Source organism: Frieseomelitta varia, unplaced genomic scaffold (assembly GCF_011392965.1).
Source record: "Frieseomelitta varia isolate USP_RPSP 00005682 unplaced genomic scaffold, Fvar_1.2 scaffold_229, whole genome shotgun sequence".
Classification (NCBI taxonomy): Eukaryota; Metazoa; Arthropoda; class Insecta; order Hymenoptera; family Apidae; genus Frieseomelitta; species Frieseomelitta varia.
In genome coordinates this window covers 1016851-1038404 of record NW_025109956.1, presented here as the reverse complement: position 1 = coordinate 1038404, position 21554 = coordinate 1016851, and the positions used below count along the sequence as shown (strand labels likewise).

Genomic DNA, 21554 nt, shown 5'->3' with positions numbered 1-21554 from the left:
TCTTTCGTTGCGCGGGGGAAATTTTCCACGAGTGTCGAAGAACGTCGAGGAAGGCACGTGCCCCCTCCCCCCTCCTTGCCTTAGAAAATAGAACGTTTAAATTCACGTTTCTGTAGCAATGTCTCTAGTTTATTACAACGTCGGACGGGGGTAAATGAACAACGCACGCTCTAGCTTGAGAGTGACGTATAAAAATTCCGAGCGAGTAGTTGAAATATCTCGAGATAGAGAAATCATATTAAAGAGAGAGAGAAATCATATTACAGAAGAGAGAGAGAGAGAGAGAGAGAGAGAACTTTTTGTCCAGCAATTTTGTTTGCGCGGAGGGAATGTTCGCGAATCGTCCTTCCTGGCGATAAGCTTCTTAAAAAAAGAAAGGGGAAACTCGTTCCGCGAGTCCGTTTTTCTGGGTCGCGTGGCGTGCTTTACGCGGAGGCAAACGTTTTTGGAACATCCTGTTATAATTTTCAGCCTTCTGATAAGCTTAAAACAGTGGCGCGCCTCGTCGTCGTCGTCGTCGTCGGCGGCGGCGGCCCTGCGAATCCTCTCTAACTTTCTTCCACATACAGGGTGATTCTATTCAATCTGTAAATGGATACATTTTAGATAATTAAAGTGTGTTACACGGGCTACACGAGTTTCGCAAGTTCATTAAAGTTTCGAACAATAGCAAATCGCGACGCGCACTCTTCGCGTCCCTTACCGATCGTATTTTTCGTGAAAATTTCGTCGGAGCTTGAATGAACTTTTACGATAATTAAATATATATATATATATAGAATTTTTATTTTATTTGTAATGTTTACAAATACGTTTAACAATTGGCAAGAGTATAATTCATTATGATTCATTATATTTTAAACTGCTAATTACGATATAAACTTGTCAAAAATTTCACAAAGTTAATAAATTCAGGAGATTCGAAAATGGTCAAAAATAAGGATACTACCTTTATGTATGTTTTGCAATTAACAAAAGTATAATTCATTGTATTTTAAGCAGTCGCTTGTTGTGATATAAATTTGCCAAAAATTTCACAAAGTTAACAAATTCAGGAGATTCGAAAACGATCAAAAATAAGGATACTACCTTTATATGTGTTTAACAATTAACAAAAGTATAATTCACTATATTTTAAGCTAGTCGCTAGTTATGATATAAATTTACCAAAAATTTTCACAAAGTCAACGAGTTTAACAGATTTGAAAATGGTCCGAAATAGTATACATTTAAATATGATACCTTAAATATGTTTAACAATTGATAAAAATATAATTCATTTTGAGTAGTCGCTAATTACAATATAAATTTATCAGAAACTTCACAAAGTTAACAAGCAGATTTGAAAATGGTCATAGAATACATTTAACAATTGACAAAAGTATGTAACTCATTATATTTTAAGCAGTTGTTAATCACGATATAAACTTACCAAAAATTTTCATAAAGTTAACAAATTCAGGAAATTTGAAAATGGTCAGAAATAATGATACCTTTGTATACGTTTTAACAATTGACAAAAATATAATTCGTTACACTTCAGGCAGCCGCTAATCACGATATAAACTTGCCAAAAATTTTCACAAAGTTAACAAATTCAGGAGATTCGAAAATGGTCAAAAATAAGGATACTACCTTTATATGTGTTTAACAATTATCAAAAGTATAATTCATTATATGTCAAGCAGTCGCTAGTTATGATATAAATTTGCCACAAATTTTCACAAAGTCAACAAGTTCTGGCCCGAAATAAATATATGAAATACCTTTGTACAGCGTAAAGTACGTATCTTTTGTACACGTTTCGTCTGCCATCCGACATTCTTTCTCTCCCCGGAGCGAGCTCGAGTGCTTAATTCATTTGCTTGCTCCTTCGTCCACCGATCCGCTAGTGTACCTCCTCGCCACAATGCAAATCTCTGCTCGTCGACTAATGAATTATTTAAGCGCCCATGCCTCTCTTTCTCGCGTTTGCGTTCCTTATGATGCACGGCCTCGTACACACGCATCTCTTCAGAAGAAATCACAGTGTGTGTGTGTGTGTATGTGTTTGTGGTTCGTGGTCTTTTGCCTCGTTCGTCGAACCGTACGATCTCTCTCTCTCTCTCTCTCTCTCTTTGCTCGGAGATGCGCTCGTCTCGAAGAATTTCTATGGAAATTTTCTCCATCTAAAGTTGCCTGCGAGAAATGGTTCGTCGAACGTTGCTGATTTTCCGACGAGAGAACGACTTAGAATGGACGAAAATACGTCGAAAACACGCGCCAAAGCTTTGTCCGCGGCTCCGACTGTTTTCCTCGTGAATCGTCGCTGCAGTTTCTTTCTTCCTTTCTTTTTTTTTTTTTTTTTTGTTCGTTTTCGTTTTTTTCCTCCACGGAAAAATAAGGGAAGTTATTACGTCTCTTTGTTATCAGTTTGATCGACGAATTTATCGCGAGCAAGGAGTTCGATTCCAGCAGTTGGCTTTCTCGGGTTTGAAAAGGGTTGCTTTACGGGTTTCTTCTGGGATTCGTTCCGGGAAACGGTCACAATGAACAGCATGTGCGCCAAACGAATCGATAACTCGCGCCGCGATCGAGTGACACGTGCTCTCCCAGAAACTGCGCCTTCCATAAAGATCGAGTTTTTTTTCCCCTCCCCGATCATGTTTTCCCCGCCGCGTCTCTCGCCGCTCCTCTTTCTTCTAAATTGCTGTCTTAAACGCTCGTGTTATGTGTAACACGATGAGCCCCGCCACGCGGTTACGTAACAAACTGCGCTACACTGGTGGAAATATCTATTGCATTATGTGCATGCGATATCGTTGACGATCCAATTTACTTCGAGCAACTACGTTTCGTCAATTTTTCACGACTATTTGAAAAAGAAAACTACCAATGACAAAATGTCGCGATACATTCGACGTGTCGTTTGAAACGCGCAATCGTTGCACAGATATCTGAAAACAGCAGTTCTGGCGGCAATTTTTTCGAAAAAAGCGATAATCCATGATACTCTAACTTTCGTGAAACTGAAATTTCCACCTTGTCTTCCGCAGGGAGAATCTCGATTGAGTTTAAGATTTAATCGAAATAATAGGAAAAAAAAAAAAAAAATGATACGTCAGCTGTAAAGCAAAATGATAAATTAAACTCGTCTTTCGTTTTGCAAAGTAAATTTCTCCATTTGCCTCCTATCGTATCTGAAATGTGCTTTACTATGATAATTGTTACCCTCGATGAGCGTGCAGGGAGGACAAAGGATTTTCGTTAATAGATAGCGTCATTATCCTTTGAAAATTCCGTGAAACTCGACGTCGATCCTCGCCGAGGACAAACATGCAAATCGAAAGGAATCGGGATTCGACGAAAAAAAAAAAAATCCTTTTCCACGCCGTTAAAATCGCTAAGCTGCAAAAAAAAGAAAACAAAAGAATCTGTATGTTTAACGTGGAACGTGACCAATTAATTCTGACTCTTTTCTTTCCCTTTTGTACAGTTGCCATGGAATTGAGAACCGACATGCCGCGAAACATGAAAAGCGTCCGTCACAGAAGCTCGAAACCTCCTGGCCATTTTCCTTGTAAGTCCAAACAAAGTTACTTTGAAAAGTCTGTTTGCTTTCGAACCGTTTATTCAATCAAGCTAGCTTGCCATCTTCGTTTCGGCTTCATTATCGAGAGGGATTGTCGAACGAAATCACAAGTAGTATGAAAATATGTAGGTCACCGTCGAAACGAGAAACCTTGGCCGGTCGCTCGCGAGGAGCGGGTGCCTTTTTTTTTCTTTTTTTTTTTATTTATTCACATACTTATTTCGCGTTGAAAATAATTCAAATAGCAAGCTTATTTCTTTTCGAGCGTGTACCGTCACGTGTCTCGTACGAAGGAGTGAGATTTACTTCGTTCGTTAACGTTCGCGAAACATCCAGAATAACAATTGACGTGTGATGAAGAGAACGTTGAACAACAGCATTTTTAACGTCTGAGAATTTTAACGGTTTGACACTCGAATCAATAACGTTCTGTCCCTATTTTTTCAAAAATTCTCTACAGGCATTTGCCAAAGAGAACGAAGTTTGAACACACAGGGTACAAGAAATTTCTCTCGGAGGAATTCGACGAACATTTAACGATACGTAACATTCTAATAATCGCCGGCTCTTCAAAGAAATTCCTCACAAACGTTTATTAAATGGAAAGTCCTCGGCACGGCAAAAACAAATCTTTCGCGAAAGAATTCTGGAAGGAACTCCAACGTTCCAACGTGCATTTAACGATACAACATTTCCAACACCATCAGCAACACTTTCTCTTTCCTCGGAGAAATTCTTCGCGAGTCCCAAACATTTGAAAAAAGAAAAAAATTCCAAGAGTCCGATCGTCGTGCAATCGTACAGCAATTCTCACACCTTCCAGCAGGAAGATTCTCGCCAAAAGGAACAACGTCCTTAGAACGTTCCATTGACATTTCAATACCAACGCTCCACGGCCAATCCCTTTACGCGTCGTCGATAATTACCAATTTCCACCGTGAATTCCAGAATCCAGGAATCGTTCATCAGTCACGTGCTAATCGTATTCCTCTAATGAATTCAATCTCCCATTGGCCTTTAAAAAGCTCGACTCGGCGAGCTCGCGGGCAAGCCTCGGACAAGTACTCGGAGGCTTGTTTCGAGTTCGTGTATATCCGGCGAACGGAAATGCCACGGGAACAATGAAATTTCGTGGGATCATCACGCGTCATCGTTCACCATCGATGGGAATTCCATTCGCATATCTTCGCCCCCTCTCCTCGCGGCTTGACGCCATTTTTACGGTCAATATTTCCCCGCTAGACTAGATGTCACCCCTTGCTTGGCCACCCTCACCCCCTCGCCGCGAGTTGCGCCGCCGACCGCGCGATAGCGCCACTGCCATGTTTCCAATTTCCACGAGGGCCGCCTCTGCTTCTCTCCGTCACGTTTCTATCGCGACGGGGGCCGTTTCTCTTGCTCCCGTTTCGCCTCGCCAAGATTCATTAGTCGCCGCTTCTGCTCGCTTCTGTCCGACCTTTTTCTTCTTCTTTTTTTTTTTTTCTCTTTTTCAGACGCGGGCCACACAGCCCGCGTCTCGCGAGCCCCGATCGCCACCGAAGATCGCTCCCGAGGCTTCGAAGCCTCGTGATTGATGAAAAGTAAAAGTGCAGGACGCATTTCGAAACCGGGTCACACTCCGATAGACGATAGACGACCAGACGCGTTACCATGAGAAACGCGAATCGGCAACGTTCGCGACGTTACGTAATTCCGCGCGACGCGAAGAGGCCTTTTCCTCGCGTAGCGGCACAGCGTCGAATTTTTCCCGTTCTTCGAATCACTGGAGTTTCCCCGAGAATCTCTCGTCTCTTGTTTCTTTTTTTTCCATCGGGCACGATTTTTTTTTCTTAGGAAATTTTCGATCACTGATGAAATTACGTGGGAAGAAGGAACTATCGATCGGAGCATAACAATTTTCCATCGGGGACATTAATGTGTGCACAAGGATTTTAAATCTTTAATAATACGTATATAAAGTACGTAAGAGCCAATTATAAATTGGTCATTTTGACCATTCTGGTAGTTTTAATGTTGAAACACATTTTTGAAAGTTAATTGGTAGATTTTTATTTTCGAATTTTTAATAATATTTGACGCGAAAGTATAAAAAGTATGAAGAGGAGGACAAGAAAAATTATTTTAAATCTCTAATAATATACTATTTCACGTATATAAAGTACGTAAGAGCCAATTATAAATTGATCATTTTGACCATTCTGGTAGTTTTAATGTTGAAACAGATTTTTGGAAGTTAATTGGTAGATTTTTATTTTCGAATTTTTAATAATATTTGACGCGAAAGTATAAAAAGTATGGAGAGGAGGACAAGAAAAATTATTTTAAATCTCTAATAATATACTATTTCACGTATATAAAATACGTAAGAGCTAATTATAAATTGATCATTTTGACCATTTTGGCAGTTTTAGTGTTGAAACACATTTTTGGAAGTTAATTGGTAGATTTTTATTTTCGAATTTTTAATAATATTTGATGCGAAAATATAAAAAGCATGGAGAGGAGGACCCAAGAAAAATTATTTTAAATCTCTAATAATATACTATTTCACGTATATAAAGTACGTAAGAGCCAATTATAAATTGATCATTTTGACCATTTTGGCAGTTTTAGTGTTGAAACACATATTTGGAAGTTAATTGGCAGATTTTTATTTTCGGTTTTGTAATAATATTTGACGCGAAAGTATAAAAAGTATGGAGAGAAAGACGTAAGAAAAGTCATTTCAAATCTCTCGCGACACGCTATTTCACGTGTATAAAGTACGTAACAGTCAATTATAAGTTGGTCACTTTGACCATTCTGGCAGTTTATGTACTATAGTTGAATACATGTTTGGAAGTTAATTGGCAGATTATTTGGTAGACATTTATTTTCGGATTTGCAATAATATTGGACAGTAACGACGCGATATACGATAATTTGTGGATTATAATCCTCTCGATGATTCAGCAGCCCTTTTCTTTTTTGCAAGTTAAATTCCGAAATTTCTGGCGTTTAAGAACGCACGGGAAAAACTTTGCTTGAAACTTTTGCCAAAAATTTCTGAAATCTGACAGCAAAGCCCTTGAAACGTGAAAGTACATGTGCGTGATGACAACATTCCTCGATTATTATTGGCAAAGTACTGTACGAATTACAAGGATTAATGAATCGAGAATGACGGCGAATACTATTTTCTGTGAAGATGAAAAACTAACAAACTTCCTTTTTAAGGAATTACAATATTAACGTCAGTTCGTCGAATAATACACTTGGACGTACGTACATATTCGTGTTCCATTTTATTTTAAATTTGGTTAAAGACGAAATATAAACCGAACAAATGACTAATCTAGTTGCACGAGTGATCGAGGAGTTGTGTATTTCAATATTTCGCCGTTGTGTCATTTCGAAAATTGCATCCGATTTTCGCGTTACGTAAAAGAAACGCTTACCGAATCGGTGACGTAACGCGGGTTACTCTATTAGCTTTTCGCGAAAATTAATTCCAGCAACGATGGGACAGTTGAGTGGCATAGTCAGTAGGATACATGTGCGTTCTGACAAATTCCGATTGCGACAGAATTCCTTATCGCTGCCACTCTGGCTCGTTTCTCAATTTCGAATCGCCCCGTTTCGAACGGCAACTCGTTTCTAGAAACTCAAATTTCTCCAATTAAAGCGCCGACAGTGGTCGTTAAACGCGCGGAAATTGAATTCCTTCAATTTTCTACATTTTTACGCTTCTCCAATTTGCCTGGAAAATTGAAAATTCGAGCCGGTGTTTTCTTCTTCTTTTTTTTTTCAATTATTCTTTCACGCAGTTGCTGTAAGCAATTAGCGATGACTCCGAAACGGAAGTGGTAGAGAGTAGAACAACGTTCGAAGGGAAACGTGCGGCGAAACGTCGCTCGATGGCCAAAAAGGGGGTGGTAATATTTTAACGTGACGCAGATAAAACGGGGAACAACCTGTTAGGCTCGGAAACGGTAAGCCTTTTAAAAATAGACGGCGAACCCGTGCGCGGTCTCGCAAAAGGAGAAAGAACCAGTGGCGTGACAGACTCGCCCCGTGACACAATCGATGTTTTTGAAACGGAACGACGGGGGTTGAGTAAAAATACTCCGCAAAGTCGAAGGCAAACAAACAAAGAAAAGGAAAAAAAAAAAGAAAAAAGAGGAAAAAAAAGGAAAATATTAAATTCGCGAGTCTCTCTCTCTCTCTCTCTCTTTTCCCCCGTGGCCACGCACGTTGCGAAAAACTCGCGAGAATAGCTTGTCGCTATTTCCCTGTTCGCCTGTTGGTCATCGAACAATTTCACGCATTCGAACGCGATATTAATCGAGCTCGCGGAGAAGCCGAAGGGTAGGGAGGGAGGTAAGGGGAAGATGGACGGGGTTTCTGGATAAATTTCGATAGTCCTCGAGTGATCGTGGGCGTGCTTGACCTTAACACTGATTGGTCGATATCTTAAAATAGCCCGTCAGACCGGGCATCTGATAACGCCCGGTTTATTTATAAATCTGACTCAACATATTCAGCACGCTCTCGCCCGTGTACACTGTACCTCTCGGCCATGGAATTTCGCCTGTTCCGTTTCCACCGCTGTTCCTCATTGTCCGCCGTAATCGAGTCCCTGGGACCGCCGGGGTGCCGGAACATTTTTATTGATTTATCGACTCGTCCATAACCACAAAACGAAACGAGACAGATAGGCAGATAACGAAACGCGAAATAAAGCGATAGTACAGAGAGAGAGAGAGAGAGAGAGAGAGAGAGAGAGAGAGAGAGAGAGAGGACTGGCGGAGAACACGACAGTCAGAAAACAAACGAACAAACAAACAAACAGGCTGGAAATTGGTATCTGATAAGAAGTCGCGATTCCGTTCGAGCCTCGTCGTACGTTCCTCGTTCGGGGAAGTTCAACCTTGGATCGGTGTTGTGCAGTTTTTTCGTTGGAAATGGCAACCAAGCCAGCCTGCCCTTGGGGAAATTATATTGCCTTCGACGATGAATGGGCTCGCGAATGGGACGAGAGCGTGTACCGGCTGCGCGCCTATAATTGGAGCAAGAAAGTCGATGGTTCTTGTTGCCTTTGCGCTTTCATTGTTATTTAAGTCAATGGAGCAGAAGAGAGCCACTCGATGCTAGACAAAAGAAAATTTCTGTACGGACAGAGAGAGAGAGAGAGAGACCACCGGATGAAATATACTCGATGGTCACTCTCGATTTCGTGAAACAAGGGTGTAATTATCGGGCTGGATTTCCATTGTCGTCGACGTTGAGATATTTCATTTCGCGGAAACAGGCTCAGCCTGTTCTACGCTCTGTCTGTTTATTGGCGTTACATCGGAATTATATTTAGCCGAGGATCGATTACGATACTTGAATCTTACGAAATTGGCGAGAGAAAAATTCTTCTCGCGAGATACGAGGTACACGGCAAATTCATTTTGTTGCACAACCCTGAAGTTACGAAGCCCAAAGTGACACGTCGTCGTTAAATCGAAATTCTGATCCCTTTCGCCGAGAGCGTCGCTCCGGGTGGCGATTCACCCTTTTCGTGAAATCCATCGATCATCCGTCCAACAAACCAAACCCTCCCCTTCATTCGATGACGCAACCGCAGCGAGAGACGAGAAATTCAGAAAATATTGGTTACACAAATTAATGGGATCTCTGTCGCGTTTCTGCTTGCGTCTCGAGCGAGGAGGGACCTCGACCTTCCCTCGTCGATGACCGTACTGCCATCTTTTCTCCCTGCCGTTTCTACCAGCCCCGGGGTGGGAACGTGTGCAGTTTGATGCAGCGGCCGACGAAAAGGGAGCACGGACGAGCGGAAAGAAAGGGCACCAGAGAGAGGAAAATCGAGGCTCGGGTAAACGGGTAGATCGAGTGTGCGCAGTCGCGGGACCGCTCGATGTCGCGGAGCAGTCATCGTGGAGAGCGACGAGTTTCTCGCCGCGTGTACACGTATATATCAGGGTCGGGAGGAGCGGTCGTCCGGTCGTCCAGAAGAATCGCGGTGATCCGGTGAATCGAAGGAGTAGACTGGTGACATTTTCGAAGACAGTGGCGAAGAAAGACGAAGAAAGGAAAGTGATCGATCAATCCGGAATCAACGACGGAATAGCCAACGATATCGTCGCTCGTCGCAACTCTGTGATCGTCTCTCACCGGAGGAAAGAAATGTTTCCGTCCAGCCAAGCTTGAGCCCGTCCGATCCTGCTAATGGCCGTCAGGACTCGATCGAACCGTCCGGACGGTCGCGCCGAGCACAGCCCCAGCGAGTCGATCGTGCACAGTCGTCGGAGCGTTCGAGGCATGAGATGGACGTGAGAGGATCGTCGAGGATCGAGGCGAAACCTCGCGAACGAGCCTGCCGAGAAGAGAATCTTTCGTCGGGAATCCTACCTCCGCCGCCGGTGGACAGGGCTGCAGAGAAGAGAGGTGCGTCATCGATCGCGAGAGACGAAGGGCGAACCGATCGTCGGCACGAGCAGAGCCGCACGGGCTTCCGGGAGCGGCGTGCGGCCTCCTGAAAAAACCAAACCCCGCTTCCCGCTATCGATCCCGGAATATGACCTTCGAGTCACGTGTGCCGCGGCGCGACACGCAAGTCACCGCCGACACGAGTGGTTGCGACTCGCGGGACCGACTGGACATCGATCACGAGGATCGCGCGCCGCGGCGGACTTCTCGACGCTGACGCTGACGCTGACGCTGACGCGTCGGACGCGGGCCTTTTTTTTCCCCCCTTCCGGGGCGACGCAACACACACTGCCACACATACACACGCGCGCACACACATATACACACTGTACACACCGGGGGGGAGAGTGAGAAAGAGAGGCCCACGAAACGGAGGATCGATACCAACAGCCGAGGGAAAGGAAAACCGAGTCGTGGACCGGGTCAAGCAGCGATTCCTTCCATCGAATCGATAGTTTCCCGAATCGAGGACGTCGCTGATGAGATGTTCCACGGAGAGTATGATACTCTTCTCGTGGTTACGTCACGCAGGTTCGCGTAGACTGGACGAAACATTACTCGACGAGTAACCCATGGAGTATTCGAGGAACGCGAAGAATCGTAGAACGAAGGAAGGTTGCATCGGGATTAAGAAACCTGGCTTTCGGTTGCTGGCTCGCGGCTGAGTCGCAGACCCTCCTCCGATGGGGCTCGCGAGGAGGAGCGTTTTTCACGGGGGACCGGCTCGATTCCCTGTCAATAATTCCTGTGTTCCAATTTTTACCACGACGAACGACGTCGAGTCCGAGAGCAATCCGAGGAGGGATCTATCTCGTTGATCGATCGCGTGGCTCGCCTCTCACGATTTCCACGATTCTATCCTACACGCGGTTATCAAGCGCTGCGACTGTGACTGTACTTTACTTCGCGCTAATCGATCCCGTTGATTAAGGTTCCACGTCGAACAAGGTCGAACCGACGTTATCGCCGAGCGATCGAACCGGTGAACTGTGATTATCCGTCATTACTCTGTCGATAATGATTTCCGTTTGGTTGATACACGGCCGAACTTCTTGCCTCGCATCGACCCGATCGATTATCCGGCCGTGGCCATTTCTCACGTAAACTGGGGCCTCGGCAATCGATGCGAAACCAGTGCTACCAATCCCATCGATCTTCGGCTCGCGAGCACGTGACCACCCAGAGATAAAGAAGGAGAAGTGGACAGTGAGTTATCGCACGTTCTCTCGAAACGAAAACGATCGGAACGACGACCGCGCGTCGTCCAAATCCTGGATAATTCTGGAACGAACTGTTAATAATAAACCTTAAGACTGAGTGAACCAAGTGACTCGATAATCATTCATCGTTAATACCAGTGTTCTAATCTCGCGGCCAGCCACGAGACCGCTCGTCTAGGGCTCGTTCTTCTACCCTTTCGCTCAATTGCCCGTCTTTTCGAGGAGGAAACAGTCAATATACGTCCGCTGCGTCATGCGATCGTTTCGTTGGTGAAATCGACGCTAGAGAAACAGAGGTGAACAGAGGGACAGATCGTCCTTGAAAGAAAGAGAAAATAAAAGCGGACGCGATCAATCGAATGAAACAAACTTGATGACAAAAAGAGGAAAAAAAAAAAAAAACGCAGAGCTTACTATCCGTTCAGTTTTTTCTACCAGCCGCGGGGTTTTTCTATTTAGCCTTTGTCGTAGTTGTTACCGTCAATTGAGCGAGTTCCTCGGGAGCGAGAGGTCGGGCACACCGCCGCTGCCGCCGCCGCCGCCGCCGCCGTCGTCGTCGCGAGATCGATAATCGCAGCTTCGTTTCGAAAACATCCTTGAGCGGGCCTCGTTCAAGGACCACGTTCGAATGATCGAACCACACTCGAACGAAGGAGAGTAAACGTGGGATCGATATTGTTACTGGCCACGCGACGCCACAAGGGAGAACGAAATTTCCCAACATCGAACATCCTTGGGTTGGTAATTGCATTCATTAGATCGTCTCTGTCAAATCGTCCACGCGTTTTAATCGCGAAATAGATAGATAGAGAGAGAAAGAGAGAGAGAGAGAGAGAGAGAGAGAGAGAAAGGCGTCCATCGACAAGAAGCGTGGAGAGTTAGCTGTACTGATTCTCCTGGCCTGATCGAGTCGACGGGTCGTAGAATGTCGGAGGCTCGTTTTCGCAGCGCGCATGTCCAGTGCCTTGACTACCAACGGGACGCCTGTAATACCTTGGCCGACGTCGCGAGTCGCTTGGGTTTCCAGGGGGTTGCGCGAGGGTGAAAAGAAGCAAGGAAAGAGAGAGAGAGAGAGAGAGAGAGAGAGAGAGAGAGAGAAACAGAGACGACGAGTATCAAAGTTGCTCGCTCGTGGTGCTGGCAATAAAATAGCCGCGATAAAAAGCGAGGCCTGTCACTCGCGGCTGGACGGTGAAACGTGGAAGACGTGGAGAGCCGTGAAAGTGGCTCAAGTTTACCCCGCTGGGGTTGAAGTGGTCAGGGAAAAAGAAAGGGAAAAGCATCGAAAGAAAGAAAGAGAGAGAAAAAGAGTAAGGGAGAGAGAGTTGGTTCACACAATTCCGTTCAAGTCCGACAATTAATCATTGGCTGTGCTGTTATTTATTCTTCGTCTGAGCTTAAAAGTAGCGACTAGCTTAAATCAATCGCGAAAGACACCGATTTCTTTCAACGCCAAGAATAGAGACTCGAGGAAGCTTACAAAAGTAAACAGAGACAGAGAAAGAAAGAAAGAAAGAAAGAAAGAAAGAAAGAAAGAAAGATATTTTTGCTACGTACTTTCTAGCGTTCTGACCTCTCAGCCTTCGAAATTCCGAACGAGTGAACGAGTGGAGGAGGGAAGCGAAGGAGGAAATCTCGACGTTTGGATGGAACCGAGTCGTTGCTTGCCGAGTCCACTGTACGATTCCCGTCGTCCGTTCTGCGACTCCTCGCGCACGTGGAGGACGCGACAGTTTGCTCAACATGTCGTTCCGTAACATCTTGCGCAAGTGCATCGACAAGACGCGCCAGATAATCGGCCACGCGTTGAAGAGGTGAACCGATCGGACGATTTAGTGCGAACTAACGATGTCGAGCTGCGGGGGGAGCAGGTGATCGCTGGCACAGACAGCAAGCAGGCGAAAGTTGGCGAGCAACAGAGCCAGAGCAACCGGTTAGAGGAGAAACGCGATCTGACGAAGGAGAGGATGACGAAGTACGGATTGGCCAGGCTGGCACTTTGGAGGCCGAGACGTTCGGTTACCTCGCAGCCGGCCAACCAGCAGGAGAACAACCCTCTGATGTATGCCGAGAGCAGCTTGTTGTATGTTGTTTGAGAGCGAACACTGTGTTGTCGCGCAGTCGCTGCTGGCTTCCGTGGGCTGGGCGAACACGGCTCCCCGTGCTTTTGGTGTTTCTCACCGATTTCCAGACGTCCAGCTGTAAACCGATTGGTCTTTCTTAATAAAGCCATCCGTGACCATTTATTTATTTTTTTCGTTGTCGCTTCATTCCGCTTGCACACGTCGCCGCCAGAGCTGAATGAAATCTGCTCCATGGACTGTCGCAAACAATTGTTTCCCCCAAACCGTTAGATAGAAATTTACCTACCACGTCGATGGTTTTCGAAACAATTGGCAGTCTGACAGCTAAGCTGTTACTTCGAAAGCAGGAAATTGAAATTAAAATTACCTTTTTTTTAGTTCCGCTCTTTGAAACTAAAGCGAGAGAATTGGAATTTTGATTTCTCTGTTTGTCCAGAGTGTTGAGCAGTCAAATTTAGTAAGAACGTCCCACGAACAATGTGGAACGCTGCACGAAATTTGATCCAATTCTCGGCTGAAACTAACTTCGAACGAAACAAGTTGAACCCTCAAACTACACGCCCCTCCCCCCCTCCCCGTCCCGCCGATCGACTGTTTCACCTCGCAAAGAGAGAATCTTACAGATTCCAATAATTACCAACTAGAAATTCTCTAAAGGGACTCTAAAGGAACAACTGAACTTTCTTCCACCGAACGAGCAGGGAGGACATAGCTCATTTTGTTCAGCTCTGCCACCTCTGCTCCGACTCCCAAATTCCATCCTCCTTCCACAGCGTACGTACGCGTACACGTAACTGCGCTTTGTTTGTCGCTTTCAATGTGTCTGCAGCGTGTTTCGAGGAACACCGGGGGAGGCTGTAATCAACGATGGGCGCACGCTGTACAAATCGTACTGATCACACGCATGTAGGGATCGATACTTGTGCAAACTACTACCGAAAAAAAAAAAAAAAAGGAATAAAATCTACGTTCAGCCAAGGGGCGAAACAAGGTGGGAGGGGGATGAACCTTGGTATTTGAAGAACCTCGAAGGAGAAAGAAACGCCTGGGAATTTTAAATGGCGCGAGAGCCAGCGCCGGATGGGGCGCTTTTTTACCCCAGCAGAAATCTGTTGATAAAGTCGCGCAATTTGTCGGGACAGCGATTGATGAGCACGCTTTATTCGGCGCGGCACGTGCGTTCCTGATCGCTGGGAACACGCTCGAATCGATCGCAACTAACGCCTGCCGGACGTTCGTTCGCTCTTCTGAGCTGAGCTGATGGATGTCGGTCGCCCGGGGAAACGCGATTCTCTTCGTACGTTGCTCGTTCTCCTTTTTCTCATTTTTCTTTTTCTTTTTTCTTTTTTTTTTCCTTTCCGCCACCCAGGATTGTTTACGTTGAGAGGGTTGAGCCAGGCGGGTCGTAGCTACAGGAGGGTTTCGTTGCTCGTGGATGGTGAAAAGTGGGCGACGTAATACGCCCGGAGGGTCGTAGGCCGGTTCAGAAACTCGGTTTATCGGGTTTAGGTTGGGCGTCGGATATTATACGATATTATACGCTAGACTCCGTAGCGCGGCTACACGAATATAGAGTGTTTCTAGTAGCACGAGTTATTGGGTTTTCCGCTAAATTGGTTGGAAGTTTCGTATTTACGAACAGCGTGATATTCGTTTCGTAATTACGCCCTATATATGTACATACAGGGTGTTTCGTAACTTGTAGAATCCACTTCGGGAGCTGATTGTACGCCTAAAAATAATGAAAAAAAGTCATATAAATATATGTCCTATCTGTCTTTGTTCATGAGATTAATGAATTTAACAAAGCAAATTCTAGTAAGCTAGTTTTACCAAGGATGGTACATTCCGTTGGCTCGTAAAACTTGCGAAAATTCGAGAGCCAAATATTTTTATAAAATTACTGACTTTAGATCGTCCTTGAGTGTTCTATCTTTGAGTATGATCTACCTTTATACAGGGACTTCTGGGACGTAACTTGTGGGACTCACTTCGGGAACTGATTGTACGGCCAAAAATAATGAAAAAAAGTCATATAAATATATGTCCTATCTCTCTTCGTTTATGAGATACAATGAATTTTATAAACAGAGCAAACTCTAGTAAGCTAGTTTTACCAGGAATGGTATATTCAATTTTCATAATAACCATAATTGGGATGAAGAAAACCCACATGTTATTGTGCATTCAAGACATCGACACCAGTTGGGCAGGAATAATTGATAAATTTTTAATTGGACCTTTTTTTCTTGATGGAAAACTAACAGGCACAAAATACGTTGATNTTTTTGAGCACGCGTTTACACGAAATATTAGAGGAAGTTCCAGTCGATATTAGACTTCGTACGCGGTTTATGCATGATGAATCTCCGCCGCATTTTAACCGAGTGGCTAGGCAATTTTTAAATCAACACTTTGCGAATAAATGGATCGGTGGTGGAGGTCCTATTGCATGGCCTGCTCGTTCTCCGGATTCGATCCATTAGATTCTCATTTGTGGGGACATTTAAAATCTATTGTATACGCAACATCGATTGAAAATGCTGAAATACTACGAAATAGAATAGAGCAAGGCTTCCGACAAATTCGAGAAACACCATGAATGATAGAGAAAGTAACCAGATGAATGACAAGACACATGCAGGCTTGTCTTCAAATGCCAGGTGGTCATTTCGAGCATTTTTTGTAAAAAAAGTAATTGAAACAGAAAATTCATTATATCTCATAAACGAAGAGAGATAGGACATATATTTGTATCACGTTTTTTCATTATTTTTAGGCCTACAATCAGCTCCCGAAGTGGCTCCCACAAGTTACGAAACACCCTGTATATATTCGAGAATTATTTCGCGAATTTTCCATCAATGTTTTCCAACTTTTGTGTAAATAGAGGATAACGCTTGGGAGATTAATCTAGGAGGAGGGTTAACTGAAATGAAATCGATAGATCTTGATATTCGAAATATCCCGGAGCTTTGTCACGTGACGTTTCTCAAATTTATCAACGCGTGGCAGTTCTGTAGCTTAATCCTCAGTTCAGGTTATGGGACACAAATGACCACGACCATTTACGTTAGGTTTAAATTAGATTACGTCGAGTTTAGGGTGTTTAATCCACTAGTGATACCCAACACGTAACAATTGGATTTAAACTTCCAGATCTTAATGATCTAATTTACTGAAATACGTTTCTCGTTTTTTAACAACGTGTCTTTCTGTTGGCTCTGTCGTTCAATATTATTTTACTGGCTTTGATATTGGAGGGTTGAAAAACAAGTGTGACATTTAGACAGCTTATACCACCAGCTATGGGAAATTGTGCGTCGTTTCGGTAGCTGTTGTCGCAAAGCAAATCTATATGCGAGATAATTAGGCTATAGGCGAAGACCTCGGTCATCGAAGGACGTTTCACGAATCATTTTTTTTTCATTTGTATCGAGAAAGCAATGAGAGAAGGAATCGAAATAGCTTTAGGGTAAGTGTGCTTGATAAACGTAGTTCAAACTGTGTTCTTTTTCTTTTCGTAAACTACAGCTTTCTGCAAGCGTTGAAATATTGAAATAATAATTAGACATATCCAACAATGTAAATGTAAAACTCGCTATACACGTTTTGTACAATTTGTGGATGTTACTATAATCGTCTCACTAGTTAATTTGAGGCAGTCGCGAAGATTTTACATTCAATTCTACCGCACAATTAAGCGCGTCGTGGTAAAAGCTTTGAAAACCACCGCATTAACGACCGTAAATTCTAAAGTCCCCCCTAAATCATCCGAGAAAGAAACGCTGTGAAAACCTTCCTTCCGCGACGACGAAAGAAAAGCAATATTTCCCTTTACTCGGCGAAAGCAAAGAGAATGTTCCACGGGGTTGAAAAATTCCTAAAGAGGCGTTTGAATGTCGTTCCTTTAAAAAAAATTCTGTGGACACTGCTAGGAAAGCACCTTTCACTACCAAAACAAATAAATTTCCCATTCTTTCCGAAGAAAGAAGCAAATGAAATGTTCCATCGATTCTGATTATTGGATTATTAAAACAATCCAAAGCGCAATACTCTCTCTCGCCGTGATGAGATCGTCGATCCAATCGATCATGACGCGGAATGACGAAATGGTGGGAACTGGGCGTGAAAGTAACGGCAGCTGATGCGCTGCGAATCGATGAATGTTGCTATGGACGGATTTATAATTTCGCGCGATCGCGTTGGCGGTGTGTTCCGTGAACGGTGCATGATTAATCGAGTAACTGACCTTTGCGGCTATAGTGCACGGTACGTATATGTGCACAGCTGTAGCCATACGCGCGAGAGACGAAAGGGAAATAAAAACGCCCCGTTGGATTTATGCCTGGTGGCTCTTTGCGAGCGCCTGTCGATCATTTCGCCGCTGCTTTTATTAGCCGTCGACAGCTCGTAAACGCCACCAGATCGAGGAATCGTAAAAGATAGCAGCCCGGGCAAAGTAAATCGAACGGTCCGATAGAGAGAGAGAGAGAGAGAGAGAGAGAGAGAGAGAGAGAGAGAGAGAGCAGCCAGCCATACACGGGTTCCAGGAAGATCGTTAAATTAAATCCACGCATTGATCCTCCTTTCTCTATTTTAAAATGGAGGAAATGTACATTCCTGGACTTTATTGCGCCACGACAAAGAGAAACTACAGTCGTAATTAGTAAACTCAATAGATAGCCTCTTCTCGACGAAGATGAGGAAGTTAATTTCTGATGCTGATTCCAAAGCCTTCGGTCAAGTTTGAAAATGCGTTTTTGCAAATTCTGGCGCCACACTGGACTTGAATGTTGTTCGTTTTGTGAAACATTCGCGGAAGCATAAGCCAAGTAACAAACGCTACAACATTCATAGAGTGTACGAGAGTTTTTAGAAGCAAGGTGGATGGAAGATAATCTACGCGAAGTAAGGGACGGTGACTCGATTTTTAAACTTTTTCTTTTCTTTCCTTTTTTTTTTTTTTAATCTCGTTGTTTTCGCACACTTGGGCAGCTTGAGCATGGTAAAAGTTTGCGTTCGAAACGCGACGTAAAGTGTGGAAGAACGGCGCAAACACGAAGAAAGCGCACGATGAACACATTTAGAAGTACCATAGAGACTGAAATTTAATGAAATTTAATAATTAATTCGTTTTATTAATTCACAACGCAATGTTATTATACGTTTTAACAATTCATGACGTTCTATATTGTGTTTTAATACATCCATACTATGTTTTGCTAGTTATTTAGTTCATGTTTTAAATAATCTTTAATATTAATTCGGACCATTTTCTATACATAACAGTAGGTTATAATACACAATTTCATTTAAGTTTTATACATTAACGAGTCACGTACGATTATTATTCATACTCTATAAATTTTATCGTTTTAAAAATCATTTCTGCCCTCGATACACAATTCTGCTCGTCGTATTAAGATTCTCACGTAAAATTAATAGTTCTCTTTTACCTTACAAAGCAACGAGAGTCATTGCCATGCCAATTTAACGAACAAACATCTGACAATTTTGGAAACAAAGGATCACACGAGAAAGATGTTACTCTACATTCCGATTTTGTATTTTTCATGCCTTTGTCGTCTCTCCGATTGAAAAATTGCTCTGCTTACGACGTATCTGCTTACGAAGTAAACTTTGCAATAGGAATTGATTCGGTGAAAAATTCAGCAAAAGTTTCTCGAGTTGTGATTCATATAGGAAGACAAACCTCATTCGTTATTACTCGATACGTGTTGAAAAGTCGTACGTACTTTCGCGAACGTTATACCAGAGATATAACGTTCTTACGTAGTTTGTTCTATTATTGAAACGTTTCCCACTTCGTCTTAAATATCGTCCGATGGTTGGAAATTGAAACGAACGAGTCTCTGTGTAATTTCTTTCCTTTTTTTTTTTTTTCCAACTCGTGACTTCAAGCGAGAAGATTAATTCTGCAAGTTTTCACAAAAATTTCGAACGAATTCCTCTGCATGCGAGTTATGCGTTTCAATATAATCGAGGCCGAGAATCGGTCAGAATACGAAAAGGGTTGTTTTTATCGGAAATAGATTTGGTTAAATCAGTCGAGATGAAAATATCGAAAGACGGCGGTCGTCCTTCAAAACCAGGGGGGAGGGGAGGGGGGATGATTTATCATGGCTGAACGCGAGTCTAGTCCCTCGTGACCCGTGTGTCACGGTTTCCTGGGTCCGTGTCTGTCGGTCTGTCTGTCCGTTCGATTTTGCCCTTTTTCCTAGTTTATGTGTCGCGGGTTCGCGACCGTGGTACGCTTTCGCCCCGTATTGATCTGGTTTTACCCTGCATTCCACAACCCCCTCCGCGCCTTCCCGCGCCCCTCTGATGTACGTGTATGCATATCTGTGCAACACACCCTCCCACCCCTCTGCATTTTTATAATTTTCGCCCGTCCGAGCGAATGGAAAAACTTTCCCAAACACTGCGAAACTTCTCGCAACATGACGGATTACAAGCTGACACACGTATTTCTGTAAAGTTGCCGCTTTATTTCTTATCTTCGACATAAACATATATTTATTATGTTAATGTTAATACAATGTTGCTTTCTCTTTGGTATCTGGCAAGCTCTTATTATAACTCCGTCAAACATGTTACACCGTCTTCTTAAAACTTCTGACTTCTTTCGTTTCACACCAATCAATCACACACACACACACACACACACACATAATCCTGTCTTTCTTATGTCCTCTCTCCCATACCAGATGTCATCACGAAGCACAATCACGAATGTATCAATATCCTAATAATTTCCACAAATTTCCAACCTCTGTTTCCTGACGCGTCACTGGCGTAACGGAGTCACGTTTCTCACCAGACGAATTATCCTTCGCAGTGTCTAACGAATTTGATTTTCCCAAGAAGCGTCCCGCAACTGTGATCGTAGTTAAATTAAATCACCGTATCGGCGTTCTTTCGCGAGGGATTCGAATTTCACTGCGGGGTTACAGATTGAAACGCCGGCCACGTACCGTCGTCGATTCTTCGATCGCTCCGAGGCGGTTTAATCAAGTTGAGCGGCTAATTTGCAAAATGCAGCGTGAACGTATAAATCGTCAAGGGCGTGAGACTCGCCGTTTTAATGCGTCACGAGAACGGATCCGGCCGTACTTTTTCTTCCCTCTGCAGCTCGATCACAGCCGTGGCATCGATTGTATCTCGTCGTTGAACTTGCGCTGGCAACTGGTTCGCGGACCATAACGAGTGACCGAAATCGTACACAATAATTCGCCGCTTTCTTTCTCTTTTGAACCCGTCAATGTGATATCACTGGATAGAAATGATCGAAAATTAATAAATTTATTATTTGTTTTGCCTATTTCGTTTTACTTAAATATACTTGAGAAAATATTGCAATTTTCTCAAAAAATTCTCGCAAAGATTAACCTCTTGCACTGGCAGCTGATTGCGGACCATAACGAGTGACCGAACCGTATACAATAACCTAAACCTAAACCTCCTCAAAGTAGAGGTTTCGCTCTTTAAAGTGAAACCAAGTGGATTATACGTGTGATCCTTTTTTTACGATGTTGTGTGTTAAATATCGGCAATTCTTCATTTGTCTATTTGAACATTTATGCTCTTCGCTATAAATTGCTCGACTTTCATCATCTCATAAATTTTTTTCTACGCCTGGCGTGATTTTTCACCAATTGCGCTGACAACTGGTTCGCGGACCATAACGAGTGACCGAAACCGTATACAATAATTTGTCGCTTTCTTTTTCTTTTGAACTCGTCGGTGTGATATCACGGGATAGAAATTATGGAGAAGTAATAAATTTATTATTTGTTTTACCTATTTCGTTTTAATATTAATATATTTGAGAAAATATTGCAATTTTGGGACAAAAAAAATTCTTGCAAAGGTTAACCTCTTGCACTGGCAACTGATTGCGGACCATAACGAGTGACCAAAACCGTATACAACAATTCGTCGCTTTCTTTTCCTTTTGAACTCGTCGGTATATCATTATAGATAGAAATTATTAAGAAGTGATAAATTTATTACTTATTTTGCTTTTGGGTTATATTTAAATATGCTAAAAAAATTCTCAACACGTCATTCCAGCGCAAGAGGTTAACCTCTTTTGCTGGCAACTGGTTCGCGGACCATAACGAGTGACCAAAACCGTATACAATAATTCGTCGCTTTCTTTTTCTTTTGAACTCGTCAATG

At 43.3% G+C, this 21554-nt stretch overlaps 1 protein-coding gene and 1 long non-coding RNA gene across 3 annotated transcripts in view; one reads left to right on the top strand and one right to left on the bottom strand.

Annotated features, from left to right (window-relative positions):
- Positions 1 to 1752: 1752 nt before the first annotated feature.
- LOC122527650 overlaps positions 1753 to 21554 on the bottom strand; it is a 33571-nt gene continuing 13769 nt past the window's right edge. Inside the window, exon 3 of the long non-coding RNA XR_006306384.1 lies at positions 1753 to 2011. This is a non-coding gene — a long non-coding RNA (uncharacterized LOC122527650). The remainder of the gene's footprint in view (positions 2012 to 21554) is intronic.
- Positions 3482 to 21554, top strand: part of LOC122527646 (potassium/sodium hyperpolarization-activated cyclic nucleotide-gated channel 2) — a 162398-nt gene continuing 144325 nt past the window's right edge. For both annotated transcript variants that reach the window (XM_043652015.1, XM_043652017.1), the window contains exon 1: positions 3482 to 3559. The gene's annotated coding sequence lies outside the window, so the exon portion shown is untranslated. The remainder of the gene's footprint in view (positions 3560 to 21554) is intronic.